We start from the raw sequence: 14,872 nt of genomic DNA on the forward strand, positions 1-14,872 counted from the left end.
AACCCTCTCTCACACACATACACATGCACATGCACTATCTCTCTTTTCATACCTGTCTTGTACTCTCTCTCTCTCTCTCTCTCTCTCTCTCTCTCTCTCTCTCTCTCTCTCTCTCTCTCTCTCTCTCTCTCTCTCTCTTTCACACACACACACACACACATGCGTAATTGGGGAAGTGCCTTCTAAAGAACCCCTTCTTTTGGTTTCCACTTCTACCTTTACTTCATTGAGAGAGTTTGTCAAATGTGTTACCAATTATTGATGGTTGCTTATTGCTAACTCCATTTGTTCTTTGCCTTTTTATACCTCAGCATGGAGGGAGTCAATTGCATGTGCATGGGCTTTGTTTAGCTCTTCACACTCACCCTCAAAATGTGCTATGCGTGCTGCCTGTGAACTTCCTCAGCCTCTTGTAGCACTGTCCACTACTTCTCAGCTTGGTTCTTGTTGGCTTCAAACCATTCCTCAGTTTGTTATAGATGTTTCTTGATTTTGTATCTTAATTTCATTGACTTGTTCTGCATCAATTCAATGTTTACTTCCAATTCTTTCAATTTACCCTCATGTAATTGCTACTACTTCTAGGCGCTTATTCGGCTTTTTTTCTCTTGCCTCTTTCTACCAGCAACTTGTCGTTTATCATCTCCAGTTCTTCTTCACAAACCTTGAGGCGATTTTTGTGAAGATATTGATTACGATCTAGGATGTAACTTGTTAGCATGTGGTAATCTGCTGAGACCACATCCTCATTATCATCATCTTCCTTATCTAGATTTTCAATGTAAGCTTTGGTATCTGTGTACTTATTTTTGAGACAATGCTCCATGATTGACATGTAGCTTACAAAGTTCTGCTCAATGTTGCGTGGTGGTAAGAGTGGAAGATCTTTGATGAAATTTGGGACGAGCATCTTGAATCTTACATCTTTTAATGGGAATCTCCTATGCATCTTACTTTGGCACTCCTCGGTGCCTTCAGCGTCATTCCCTCTCAAATGCTTTGTTGATGGCCTCCTACTTTAGTTTCTTTGGCCACAAGAGTGGTTTTACCTATTCTTTGTTGTTATCTCCTCTTTTGGCACATCTTCTTCTTTTTTGGGAACCTTTTTTCAATCACCCTTTCTTCTATCTCATCTTCTCTTGGTTGCTCTTTTTGTTGTGGTGAAGGTACCTGTGGCTCTTTAGGAGCATCCGGTTCCTCAATGGGTGTCCTCATATCTCCAATACCTACTCTTGTTAGGGTACATGAATAATGGGCGTTACCTATACCTTAGTGAATCTAATGAATTGAATGCATGTGGTTGGATCCACTCTTGGAGCTTTGATGGAGAAAGTGGTAGATCAGCTTGCACACACTTCTCACAGTGGACTCACGAGGAGAAGGCCTAATGGAAGTCTTCTTGGTTTGAGAGCTTGTTTTCTTCTTCTTTTCCATGGTGGCCAAGATTTCCTTTATGCTGGTGATGATGACATTAGCCTCCGCCAAGTCTTCTACCACTTCTTCTTGGCTGAGCTTGGATGGTTCTATAAATACCTCTTCTTCTATGGGTAGGGCCATCCATGCTTTGTGATTAAGGACCTTTGTGAGGAGATAGGGGTTTACCACTTTATTTTGATATTGGGGTAGGTAATAAGCATTGAGCTCTTTGTGGAGACAATATGCCTAGTGGTTGTTAATATTCACGTGAATCTTTTAGAGCTTGTGGAGAGTGATTTGGTTGTACCGAACATGGCCTAGTTTGTATGATCATTGAAATTGCCTTGCCTGCTATGAGGTCATCTGCTTTTTATTTTATGTTTGTATAGTCTACTCCATTGTTATTAAGCACCTTGCAAGTCCTTACACTCCACCTTATGTGTCTGTGTTGCTAGTTGGTAGCCACATGGGATGGTTTCACAGAATAGGTACACATCTCCGAAGCAATGATACAAGAGGTGCTTCAACTACCACCTTCCATTCCATCACATCTTCATCACATCAATCAGATGCCAATGGAAGATATGTTAAAGAAAGTTTCCTACAATTCAAATGGCGCTGAATATAAAAGCATCAGGGAAGAGGTAGATGAAAGAGCCTACAAGGCCATGTCAATGATCATGTAAGTAAAGCCGATGGACAGGTATAACAAAATACCTCTTCACAGAATAGCAAAGGTGCATAAAGAGAAGGAAGATGATTGAGCTTGGTTCATACATAAAGAAATGGAGCACTACCTTAAGTCCCACCAGTCATTCAAAGGTGTGCAACCCTTACCTCACCAAGATACTTAGCCATGCAAGCGACATCCCAATACCCCAAGGAACTCAGGAATAGGAAGTATCACACACCCAGATGCAACAGGGAGTCATGGCGGATCTTGTGCATCTCACAACAGACTTGCAGCAAGGACAAGCTATCCTTAAAGATACCAAAGAGATCCTAAAGGAAATAACCAAAGGAGTCAAGGAAGGCAAGAAGCTGCACAAACCAAAAAAGATGAGAGGTAGTATACAACAAGTGGAAGTGGAAACCAAATGCCTAGAAGAGGAGGTTGCCAAGGACATTGCATTATATTAGAAAGCATTGGCAGAACAACAAACACCATTGAAGCACCACCCTTGACCCCAAATTGGGATTTGAAAGCATAAGCTTCAGAGAAAAGTTGTCCTCGAAACCCATGGTTCCAAATTCAACCAAAGATACAAACTAACAATTTCTTGGGATGCACATGAAGCAGCCATCTCCACACTCCTCAATGACAAGGACTATTATGCAAAATCTTTCAACACACTGCAAGTACTCAGTATTCATTGAATGCAACCCCGGATGGCTGCCAGCCATGACTATGCAAAATCTTTCAACACACAGTATTCACTGAATGCAACCCCGGATGGCTGCCAACTGTCTGAATCACCTGCAAAGTGTATGAAAAATAACACAGGGTAGAGAATAGAGTGTTACTAGCAAAAGTATGATGGTCGATGTTGTTTAAGACATTGTAGATGCTGCTGCACACCAAGTTTTTACCGTTGCACAGCTCAAACACCCAAAATAGAGCAGAACCAATCGAGAATGACACCTCTCTAGAACGTTTGCAGAAACCTTGTGGTGCCCGAAACGCACCCGAATAGCATCGTGGACCTCAAAAACTTTGTATACTCCATATATATCACACTACAATATACACCTTCTTCTCCTAAGAGGGTATCTCAATTGGAGACAGAAAACATGGTCGTGAGGAGGGAGGCAGACTACTAGATCGAGTGGCAAGGAAGCTAGCTTTGATACCAATTGTTGGAATTAGGGTTAGGGTTGCAACAATGCACACACACAAGATAGAGAAGCTTGAGAGCACACAAACTCACTAGATTAGAATAATCAAATGTGTGCCAGATACAAAAGATAAAAGTAAACACCCCAAAATGAGTAGATAAGAGGGTGTACATATGCACGAGGGAAAAAACCTCCTAGTGAGGGAAAAAGTGCCCTAGCGGTCCTAAGTGTGTTCACACACATCACTACCATATAATGCTACAGGTGTCGGTTTACTTCATAAAAGAGAAAAGCAAAGTGTTTACACACTTTTAGAGCTTCACGGGGCTATGGTTGAGAAAGACAAAGGTATACACATAAAATGCCTAAGATTAGATGGTGGGGGAGAATATTTCTCTAATGATCTTCACGGCTATTGTTGTTGAAAGAGAACAACAAAGTTTTTTCATACTTTTAGAGCTTCACGGGCTATGGTTGAGAAAGATAAAGGTATACACATAAAATGCCTAAGATTAGATGGTGGGGGAGAATATTTCTCCAATGAGTTTAGCGATTATCTAAAGAGAGCATGGGATAAAGAGGCAGTTCACAAGATAGGAAACACACATTGCAAAAGTTATCCATGCACTGATGAATGAGAAAGGAATGCCTTATTTGAGGAGCTGAAGTAGCAACCATAGTTTACATTATGAATAGGACCCCAACTACAGTAATTTATGGCATGACACTTGAATAGAAATTAACTGGAAAGAAACCAGATTTGGCACAGTTTGAATTAAACATATTTCACCTCCTACCTCTCCCACACTTATTTGGCTACATCAACATATAGAAAAGTTTTAGTGTGCGAAAGTGGGACCTACCTTTTGATTGGCATATTATGGCTTCTGCCCAAGCCAATCATCCTCCATCCCATTGGCTAGGAGAACAATCCTTTTTCTAAACACAAACTTAGGACCTTACATGCACATTTTTATAAAGAAGTCAAAACCACACTCATTATTAGGAAAGGTTTTTGGGTCTCATCCTTCTCGCTCTCAGGCTAGAGATTGGATCGTATCGACACTCATTAGGAAAGGTTTTTGGGTCTCATCCTTCCCACTCTCAGGCTAGAGATTGGATCATCTTGACACTTCCTGTAGAGCTTGCCCCACATTTTACTAATGCCCACTTTCTTGGAAGAAAAGGTTTCTTCCAAGAAGATTTCAATTCAAGGAACCTCACAAACACTTGTGAGTATCCCCTTTCCTCTCAACCAAAGGAAACTATTCTTCATCTAATACCAATGTGAGCTGGTGCTAGAGGATGACAACTTCTGTTCAATCTTCCTCAGGTTCCCCAAGCTCCCATGGATCTATTGGAAGTTTTTGTCTTCCATAGGATCACCCTTTGGATAGTAGGTTTTTGAAGTCCCCACCTTCCAAAAACATTTTCCACGACTGTAGCAATAGAGATGTTCATGGCTAGCATTGATGGGGTACCATGATTCATGACCCCCTTTCTTATTAATAATCATGTGATGCTGCCAGGACGAGATGGCTCTTTATTCAGACTTTAGATGTAGATTGCCGGTAGACTAAACTAGTGCCATGTTTGCTCACAACAGGGCCACATTGCCATACATTGTCCCAAAGCCAGGGGCTACCCTAGGAGATGGCACAAGCGTGCCCCCCGATGACATAACCCACAATCCATGTAGCCACCTATGATGGTGCAAACATGCCCCCCGACAAGACAAAACTTGCACCCACTCCTGATCCACCTATGATGGTGCAAATGCACCCCCCTGACGAGATAGCCCATGGCCCCTCTAGCCTGCCGCCCCCCCACCCCCCTCCCACCTCAAAACCTTGGCTTGTTTATATTTCTAGATGGGTTGACAAACATGAACCCACTCCTGATCCACTTGATGATCACATGAGATCCCATTAAAGTGGGTGAGATGCAAACGCTGATCTCGTTTAAGTGCGGGATATGCGGACATTGATGAATCACAATTACCGTTAAATGTGTTACATAAGGAATTATTACATGAGGATGTATTGCATGGTGATGTACATCAAAATGTGCAACTAGATGAGTCAGATGTACACACCTTGTAGCATCTTGGTGATGATGTCCATGTTGATGAGATGTCTTATGCTCCTTGATTTCCATCACACCAAATAACTTCCTTCCCTTTAGGCACAGTGCACACCTATAAGTGGCACCAAACTAGATCTGCTACCATGTTTTTTGTCTCTTTACCATAAGAGTTATCTCATGGAATGTCTCATGGAATGTGTAGGGCCTTGGTGGTGTCTTTCCTCAACACTGATGAAGGCAGGTCATCAAGAACCAGCTTCACCCCATAACAGTTATGGATGGTCCCATGGATATTTTGCTCTTGCAGGATCATAAGCTTGATGCCGGCCAGTATGGCCACAATAGTGTGCTAAATCTGGCAAACTTTTATCTTTTTCACACCCCACTACAGATGGAACAATTGTAATTCTTCTTTATATGATTGGTCATGGAGTTATTATCCTTGCCAGAGCATAGTGGATTATGGTAAGGTAGTGCTACACCAATGTAGAACTAAGCAAAATGCCTTAGATATCTTCAGGAAAGCATTAAGAAAAGAGCTCTTCTACAAGCATAGAGCTCATCTTGACATGATGGGGCTTCCCTTGTGTGGAAGGAATTTGAGCAATAAGGGAATTCTTCGGTCATCTCAACCAACTAACATTAGTTTTGTGATTGGTTGGGGATTTCCTTTTCTTTTATGTTTGGTTTTGTAGATTAGATTTAGAGATGATGTTCATCTTGAGGGAAGGTGTCAAAAACACACAAGATCACACCATCTCTCACCACATGGAATAAGATATAGAATGTATTTAAAGGCATTGCAAGATTCATCTTAGACTATGTGCATCTTGTAGGATGCATCATAATTATTTGAAATAGTTGTTCCTATATTAGATGAATTGTCTTTTGGATATCATAGTATTATAGACATCATACCTTGTAATCCAACCATTAAAAGCGTTCCTAAAAGTTGGATGAGGAAGAAAAAGGTCAAATATTATTTACAACTTGAATGTTGGGATTGAGTATATCACTTTCTGATCTAAAGATATCTCAATTTCTAGATTACAGTAACATCATGTCGAAATTCCAAGACTACACCTACCTACCTACATTGCGTAGCAATTCAAGCAAAATGTAACCACTAGATTAACTTGATATCTTTAGCAAAGTTGTCCCTTAGATTATGAACTAGACTCTCACCTTTGGAATTAGCCAAACTATCTCTATTTGGTGAGTTAGGTGAGGTTTGCTAACCTATCATTTTCTAGGCAAATTGTTAGGATGTTATTCGTAAATTATAGGAACATCTATAAAATAAGATCTCCTTCTCATAAGGATGAATAATCAATCTAAGTTCAAACTTCAATAGGTCACCCATAGGAGGTGTGCTTTAGCACTCATTATTATATATCATTAGGATTGAAGCAGGGTGGTTGTACAATAAGTTTCCTCACTTTGGATCACCTTTGAAGATTTTTTATAGCAAAATAGTCATTTTTAACTTAAATTTGCTAATCTCACCTACTTGGTAAAGAAAGTTGACATTGAGCTCTTCTAATGAAACATCACACTGTTATTCATGAACTTGAACACATGGTCCAATCAAAAATCAAAAATTTCAAATGCCAAATTTCTCGCGTCACAAATATAGTACATATGTCATGTCCCAAACTTAGACAGATAGACAGTATGATCATAAATATTAGTAACTTCCTTTTTTTACTCCAACTGCATCCCCACTTTGCACACAAGGAAGGCATGCAATGGAGATCTTAACTTGATTTATTGAGTAATTTTTGCATGTAATTTCTATTTTAAATTAATTATTATATATTTTAAAAGTATACAAAAAGAGTAGTTTTTTTGTATAGCACATCTTTATATTCAAATTTATGTATTTTTACTTCATTAAATGATCCAAGGATAGACAATTATAAGGACAATGTGACCATATGGTCAAATTTCATTCTTAATGGTTAGATTTTTCAAAATCTCCGTTGGAAATTTACTTCAAAGTCTTAGAACAACTCAACATAATTAATAAATTAATTATAAATTCATTTTTATGTGATTATATAATAATTTTATGTGAGAAATTAGTGCTAACCATGGTGAATCCATGTGGAAAAAATTTTGGCTTAATTTGAGTTAAAAAAAAGGTATATTTTCTTCTATTTTATGTGAAAATAGTAGTTTCTTTCCTTCCAAGCCTAAACCCAAGTCTAACTAAGCTTGGTAAAGTAGGTTAGGTGATGTGCCAAACCTAGGTAAAGACCTCTAAGGTGGCCATGCATGTGGCCACATGTCTGACATATCACCTACACATGGCATGCATTCCACCTCAATGTGCCACCTTACTGTGCCACCTCATCATTGATGACATGGCATGCCATAGCCACTAGACAATAGTAAAAAAATATCATATAATGACTACAAAAGTAGGTACCAACCTAACTACTCTGGGTTTAATCATCTGTCACTATCCAAGTCTAGCCAGTCTAGATCATCCTTTATAAAATGACCATGTTGTTGTGAGGAGCCTCTATAACTCGTTGTGCAATAGTAGAATCCCGTCGTGGAGTCTCCACCACCCCCAGGTGCATGCGGTAGTATGCCTATCCACACTACGTCAAGAGTCCTTTATGCCCCTGTCTTGCGTGGTGTCCACAGTCTGGACTGTCTCTCTAGCCAAAGAGTGAAGTCAGCATGCACACATGTCTCTCTAGCCAAAGAGTGAAGTCAGCATGCACACATGTCTCCCACTCCACACACATAATTTGCTCAACAGTCATAAATCTTGGCAGATGTGCCACTAGGTCTAGCACCGCCAATGTGCTCAAGTGATGAGCCTGTGGTTACTCAAACTCTTTCGTTTCGATCCACTCCAACTATGCTTGCTCCTCGAAGCCCACTTGGAGGGTCTCGATGCCCAACTCACGAGCAATGACTAGCAAGTTCTCTCACATCGTGTGAGAGATTGGCTGCCCTTTTTGTCCCTGCTGAAAAAGAACATCAATACCCAAAACTCAGTAGGTGGCTAGGTCCATGTCATATCTACAGAGACTGGGCACCTAGCCCATCGCACCAGCTGGAGGGAGATGCAAGAGAGGTGGAAGAAGAGCTACATCTAGTGTATATGGACCTGTCGCAAATTCTATGCAAGAGAGGTGGAAGAAGTGGCTGCATCCTAGTGTATATGGACCTGTCCGCGACAGATTCTATGCAAGAGAGGTGGAAGAAGTGGCTGCATTCTGGTGTATATAGACCTATCACAGATTCTATGAAAGAGAGGTGGAAGAAGTGGCTACATCTTAGTGTATATGGACATGTCACATAATCGAGGGGCTGAAAACACATTGAGCACTCTCCCTTGTATAGAATCTGTGCGGCCTGTGTAGCAAATGGTCGTCCGGCCAAGATCTCCGATGGGGTGCCGAGGATATAAGGCAAGGTAAAGGTTACTATGGACTCCTCAGCAATTTGTCAAGATTATTAAAAAAAGTTCTCTGCCCTATGCTTGGCTATGTGGCACCTCATGACGTCCTCATATAGCCTCTACCTCTACTCCCCCATATGTACTGTCATCTACTCTATCCCTCATATGCTCGACCTCTGCAATCAGCCTGCATTATCTCTGACGATGCTGGTTCCATAGTAGAATGTGTAGGTTTCTACACGAAAGAGCAAACATGAATAAGATACATAGAAAAACTACACAAGACATTAACATACATGTAAGTAAACAAATCAAAATCAAGTACCAACCTCAGTCACTAAAGGCAATGTGTGTAAAAATAACTGCACCACATGCTGGATGCTCTTGTACCAAGCTAAAAAGATCTAAAAAAAATTTCCTAATGCCAGGGATCTTGTCCACCTCATGGTAGGATAAGTCACGTGAAACTCCCGTGGAACAATACATCTGTAGCCGCTTGTCCATATACACGATGCTACCTAGGCTGTGTAAGGAGGACAACATTGCCTCAAGGTCCACCACGATGTGCAAGGTGGATGGTGTGTCACCTGCACTCACATAGACCATCAATAACTCACGGGTGAATCACAGTTATGAGGTCCTCAATGCACTCGCTTGAGTCCATATGCTAAAGAGGATGATGTGAGGTCGCCCCAATGAAAACATTAACCTAGGTGTGGAAGGGATCAAAATGTGTGATGAAGTTTCATTAGGGAAGTCCTAATAGAGATTAGGTGAATGATTATATGAAAGTTAATGTAGATTAGGGAGAGAGAGAGAGAGCACTAAGAGTGAATAGTGAGAATGAGGGGGGGGATTGGGGCTTTTATATCTCAACCAAGTTAGAGTTAGGGTTTTGAGCCAAGAAACACGTGTCACTCTCCAATTAGTTCCTTGTAACACACATGTCATACATGCATTGGTACCCACGTAACTCAGTCAAGTTATGTGGAAAATTTGTATTTTTAGTTTTTATTTCATTTGCAACATCCAAAGCTAGACACGTGCCCATACTTCAGTTACATGGAAAATTAAAAAATGATTTTTTTTCCTTATATCGTCGAGCATTACATGTGTTAAACACTGGTTGGGTATTCACGTAACTTGGTTGAGTTACATGAAAAATTAAAAATTTATTTTTGAGCAATTATTTTTTCCCTCACGACATCGAAATTAAAAAACGGTTCCATAATTGGTTCCACATAACTCGGTCGAGTTACATGGAAAATTAAGAATTATTTTTTTCTCTCATTGTCGCGCTTTACATGTATTCATCTCATCAGTTGGTTGTCCATGTAGCTCGGTCGAGTTATATGTATTTTTAAAAAAAATTATGATTTTATCCTTTGGGAATTGGTCAAACTACACACGTGTCCAACTATGGTTGGATATTTCTGTAACTTGATCGAGTTACATGGGATTTTTTTTTTTGGCATGCATGCTTGATGTACAGGTATGCCATGGTGTAAATATGTAACTCGGTCAAGATACATATTGGACATCCACATATGTAGCTTGTAACTCGATCGAGTTCCACGGTGGATGTCCAATTATAGGTAAATCGATCAACATAGGTGGCACGTACGTGGATATCAACCACATAACTCGACCGAGTTACGTGGATGTCCACCTCGCACCTTGACAAAACAATGAAAGGCTTCTAATATAAATAGCCTCTAGCCTAATCTCCTTTACACATTATCATGCCATGTGGTGATTCCTTTTCCACATTCTTTTATGTAGCTTTCACCATTCACACAATATCTCATGTGGCATTCTTATCTTTCCACAACTCTCAAGATGATATCTTGAACCTCTATGTTGAGATATCGAGCTCAACTAGTGCTACGGTGGCGGCGGACATTGATGACCCACCTGGGTGATAGCTTCCGCACTTATGTTAGTGGCACAATTGGTGCGATTATGGTTGATATGCCACCAGATGACAGGCTCTATTGCACCCACTTTGGAGTACTAGAGTTATGGCATAGTTATAGTGCCAGCTCATATAGTCAGGTTCATACTATAGACCAACCACTTTGTATGTTGTTGTAGGAGAGTACTTTCCCTTTATGTATGTACTCTTATCTTTTAGTTATGTTGTTTTAGAGAAGATCAGAATATAGAGGCATATTCTGATGTATTCTTGCTTTGTGAAGAAGAGTCCTCACCACCTAAAGACTTTTCTTCTATGATCAACATATACACCAAGTCCCAGAAGTTGGGAATATTCTCCCTGACTGCAATGGAGGTCATGAATGGTTTGTACTCTTTGCCAAGCCCATTCAGACACACACTTACCGAGTCATCATCTTCCATTGATACATTGATAGACCTAAGGGATTCAACAATGCCCTTGATCTTTAAATCATATTGATAGACGTGCTTTTCTTTTCCACAGTATGCAGCTCTTATTTTAGCTGCAATTTTCTTGCCTTTGTGTTGGTCTGGAACATCTACACCAGGTTTTGCCACGCAACTACCGGAGTGTTGGCATCCTGTATGTGTCCTATCATCATGTCTGTGACACTACTTGAAAGCCGATACATGACTTTCCTTGCACCCTGGCTCCAATCCTTGAATGCCTTTATGTCTGTTGGAGTGGCATTCTCTTAAGACAACTTAGGAAGCTTCTCATTGTCTCCTTCGACATAGTCCCAAAATCCTTTAAAGACCCATAAGGAAATTGGTCATTCTGAACTTCCTGGCATGGAAGTTGTTTTTCCTCGGCTTCTCATTGACAATCTGATTGATTCCATCACTAGACATGTTTTCCTACAACAATAAAAAAACTATAACAGACAATTTATGTATGCAACCTATAACACATCAGTATCTTCTGTAACTATTGCAACGATACTTCAACATAACCTGTAGATCACCAGATTTGACCAAAGTACATGTACATACACCCAATGTCAACAATACATGTGCAATCAATGTTTTCACTCCCAAAATGCATTACTGCACTGCAATAATGAGATTTCAACCAGAGAGTTCTCAACCAAAACTTCTCGAAACTGTCAAAAATATCTTGCAATGACAGAACGGAGACCGAGACGTGCCTGAAACATGATTCTGGCCACAAAACTACTATATTAAGTACTACATACCACATAGGCACCTCCAAGCCTGTGAAGATAGCTTCTCAATAAGAGATGTGTAGCTCTCGTAGCTACTAAGGGGTGTTGTACCTAAACCAAGAAGGGAAAGAGATGATGTTAAAACCCTAAGATCTCTCTAGATAATTGTTATGCATAAACATGCATCAATCAGGCATAAACTCATCCACCCAACCACCCCCGAGCCCAAGGGATGCACACATGGAACATAATGAAATACATCATACCTCTACCTTGATGTCCCATACCATCAAGAGGTATAACTGCAATCCAATAGCATGTAGCTATAGTGTGAAATGGTAGGTGAGTAGATATGGACCTCTACACAAGAGACCATAGCATAAGCCTCCAAGCCCTCCTTAAGTGTGCCCCATGTCCCTATTATATAGGAGGGCCCTCAAGTGACTCTTGACTTTCCATTTCCTATGTGTGACCCTTGGATGCCTGACCCTAACCTTAACCCTTAAGGTTACTTCTCCACTAGAGCTTGTTCCCATGCTCCCATGCTCACAAGCCTAATGTGGGTTAGCCTCCTAGTATATGAACACATAATGTGCATGTAACAGACTTCCTCTCTCTCAAAACATTTCACTCTTGCAATGAAAAGAAGAAGAACTGCACTGAACAATCTCAACCGACTCCCAAGTCGAAACCTCTATTTCCCTATCTTTCCACCTACTTTTAACCTCAGGGATTAGTCAACTAGAAAGTTTTCTTTCCCTGAATTCAAGTACCTTATCAGGTTCATGTGGAACACAAGATAAATCTTTGACTTCAACAAGTTCTTAAGGAGTAACTACGTAATCCTCACCTCCTAGTTTCCCTTTCAATCTATTGATATAAAAGACTGGATGAACTCTAACATGTGGAGGGAGTTTATAGTTCATACACAACCGTGCCAATCCGATGTATAACTCGAAATTGACCACAATATCTAGGAGATAAATGAGCATTTTCCTTTTGACAAAGTCTAAAAATCTTTAGGAACTTTTAAATAAACCAACGCTCCTGGTTCAAAAGACCGAGATGAGCATCCCCTATTAGTATAAAATTTTACTCTATCCTGAGCACTCCTGATAGAATCCCGAGCTTCGGTCAGCATTTCTTGCATATCTCGCAAGAAATCCCTCGATGCATTAAGCTCGATGTCCTTAAGACCGGCATCAATAGGTGCCCTGGGTTGATACCCATACATAAGTATGCACGGACTAAAACCAATAGCCGTATATTTAAAACTGAAGGCAAATTCCATCATTGAAAGATATTTTTTCCAATATGATGATTTTCTAGAGACATATGCACGAAGCATATCATCTACAATCTGATTCATACACTATGTTTGCCCATCAGACTGTGCGGCGGATGATCAGAGCAATTCACATTCAAAGTAAGTTCCTCGTTGTAAACCATTCAAAATAAAGTAGGAAAACATGGCATTATAACAGCAGAAACTAGGGATTCATCAGCGCCCCGACATACCCACATTTGCACATGGAATAATCAACGTCCCGAGTTACCCATATCAACATAGAGAGTCATCAGCGTCTTGATGAGTCACATATGTCCATCCGTAAACAAACAGGTTGACTATATAAATCACCTAAAGTATGAAACTAGAGAAAGAAATGCCAACAAAGAAAGAATCCAAATTTCCTTATCCGAACACAACAAGATAAACTTGTTTGAACTCTAAAGAAAGAGATTTCAACAACTGAAAATACCAACAAGATTATAGTCATCAAAACATGGAGGCTATAAATAAAAGAAGTTTATCTAGAGAATGCCCACAGTATAACTTCTAGTGAATTTAAAAAATGAGATTGTTTTTTATTATTGAGGTCAACATGCTAAGTGATGTAAGCAAAGCAACAATCTTGAGCCCAAATTATCCCATAAGATATATAAGTGAGGGATCACTAGCGTCCCATACCACCATGATACCACCCATACATACCTTAATAATTTGAAAACTCCCTAGTATGCCGTCTAGGAAATATGAATAAAATCCTGTATAAAAGGAATAAGATAGCCTTATCCAGACTTTCACATACTAAAACCTGTCTCTATATACCTGAGACTACATCAAGGAATAACCCTTATTGAACATCATTTAGAAAAGAATCTTGAATTATTGGCGCCTTTCTAATGATAGCTACCCAAAACACAATAAAGTTAGGGTAGAAAAATAACTCACCTAGATACATAAGCAACTAGGTATCCAAGTTGAAATATGTACAAGAGTACAAGGAACATAGTCCAAAATTATGTGCCAAAAAATAAAGGCAAATGCAACTTCAAAGCACATAAAATTATCCAAAAGATCAAAAGATTCTTATAAAACCATGGATAAAAGCATAGAAGCTCCTCGAATTCGGAGTATATAAACGTGGTGTCGTTCAAACAAAACTCTAAAGTAAGCAAGTGAAACACGTGTGTAGCACTCAATAAAAAACCCCTAGACACAGTGATCTAGGTAGAACCTAATGAGTCTATATAAAACTTGGAGGAAAACATCCAATAAAATCCACCAAAACAAACCGATCAACTAATCCATGATAGAATTTGTCTTAGACTTAAGAAATTAAGCACAAACCACACTTAAAAAAGTGTAAAATAAATTATCATGGAAAAGCGTCAAAGGTGAAACACACTTTGAACGGAGATTCTAGCCATCATTGAAGAAATTAAGGAACATGTCCAAAAAGAATGGCTAAACAAAGGCCAAATCATGAAAACATCGTTTAGAATTAATCCAAACAAAAATAACTACTAATACGAGATACAATCGTATTAATAATATGCAAATAACCCGCAACTATCTAATGTCAGGCACAAGAAAATGTACTTCAACATTAAATAACTCTTAAAAATATTAAATTCTTGAGAAAAAGAATTATCATGATTTTTTTCTAATTTTCTAGGACCTTAAAATATAATAATTTTGAATTCCACC

The sequence above is a fragment of the Cibotium barometz genome, chromosome 48 (genome assembly GCF_041138505.1).
Source record: "Cibotium barometz isolate CiBa-2024 chromosome 48, ASM4113850v1, whole genome shotgun sequence".
Lineage (NCBI taxonomy): Eukaryota > Viridiplantae > Streptophyta > Polypodiopsida > Cyatheales > Cibotiaceae > Cibotium > Cibotium barometz.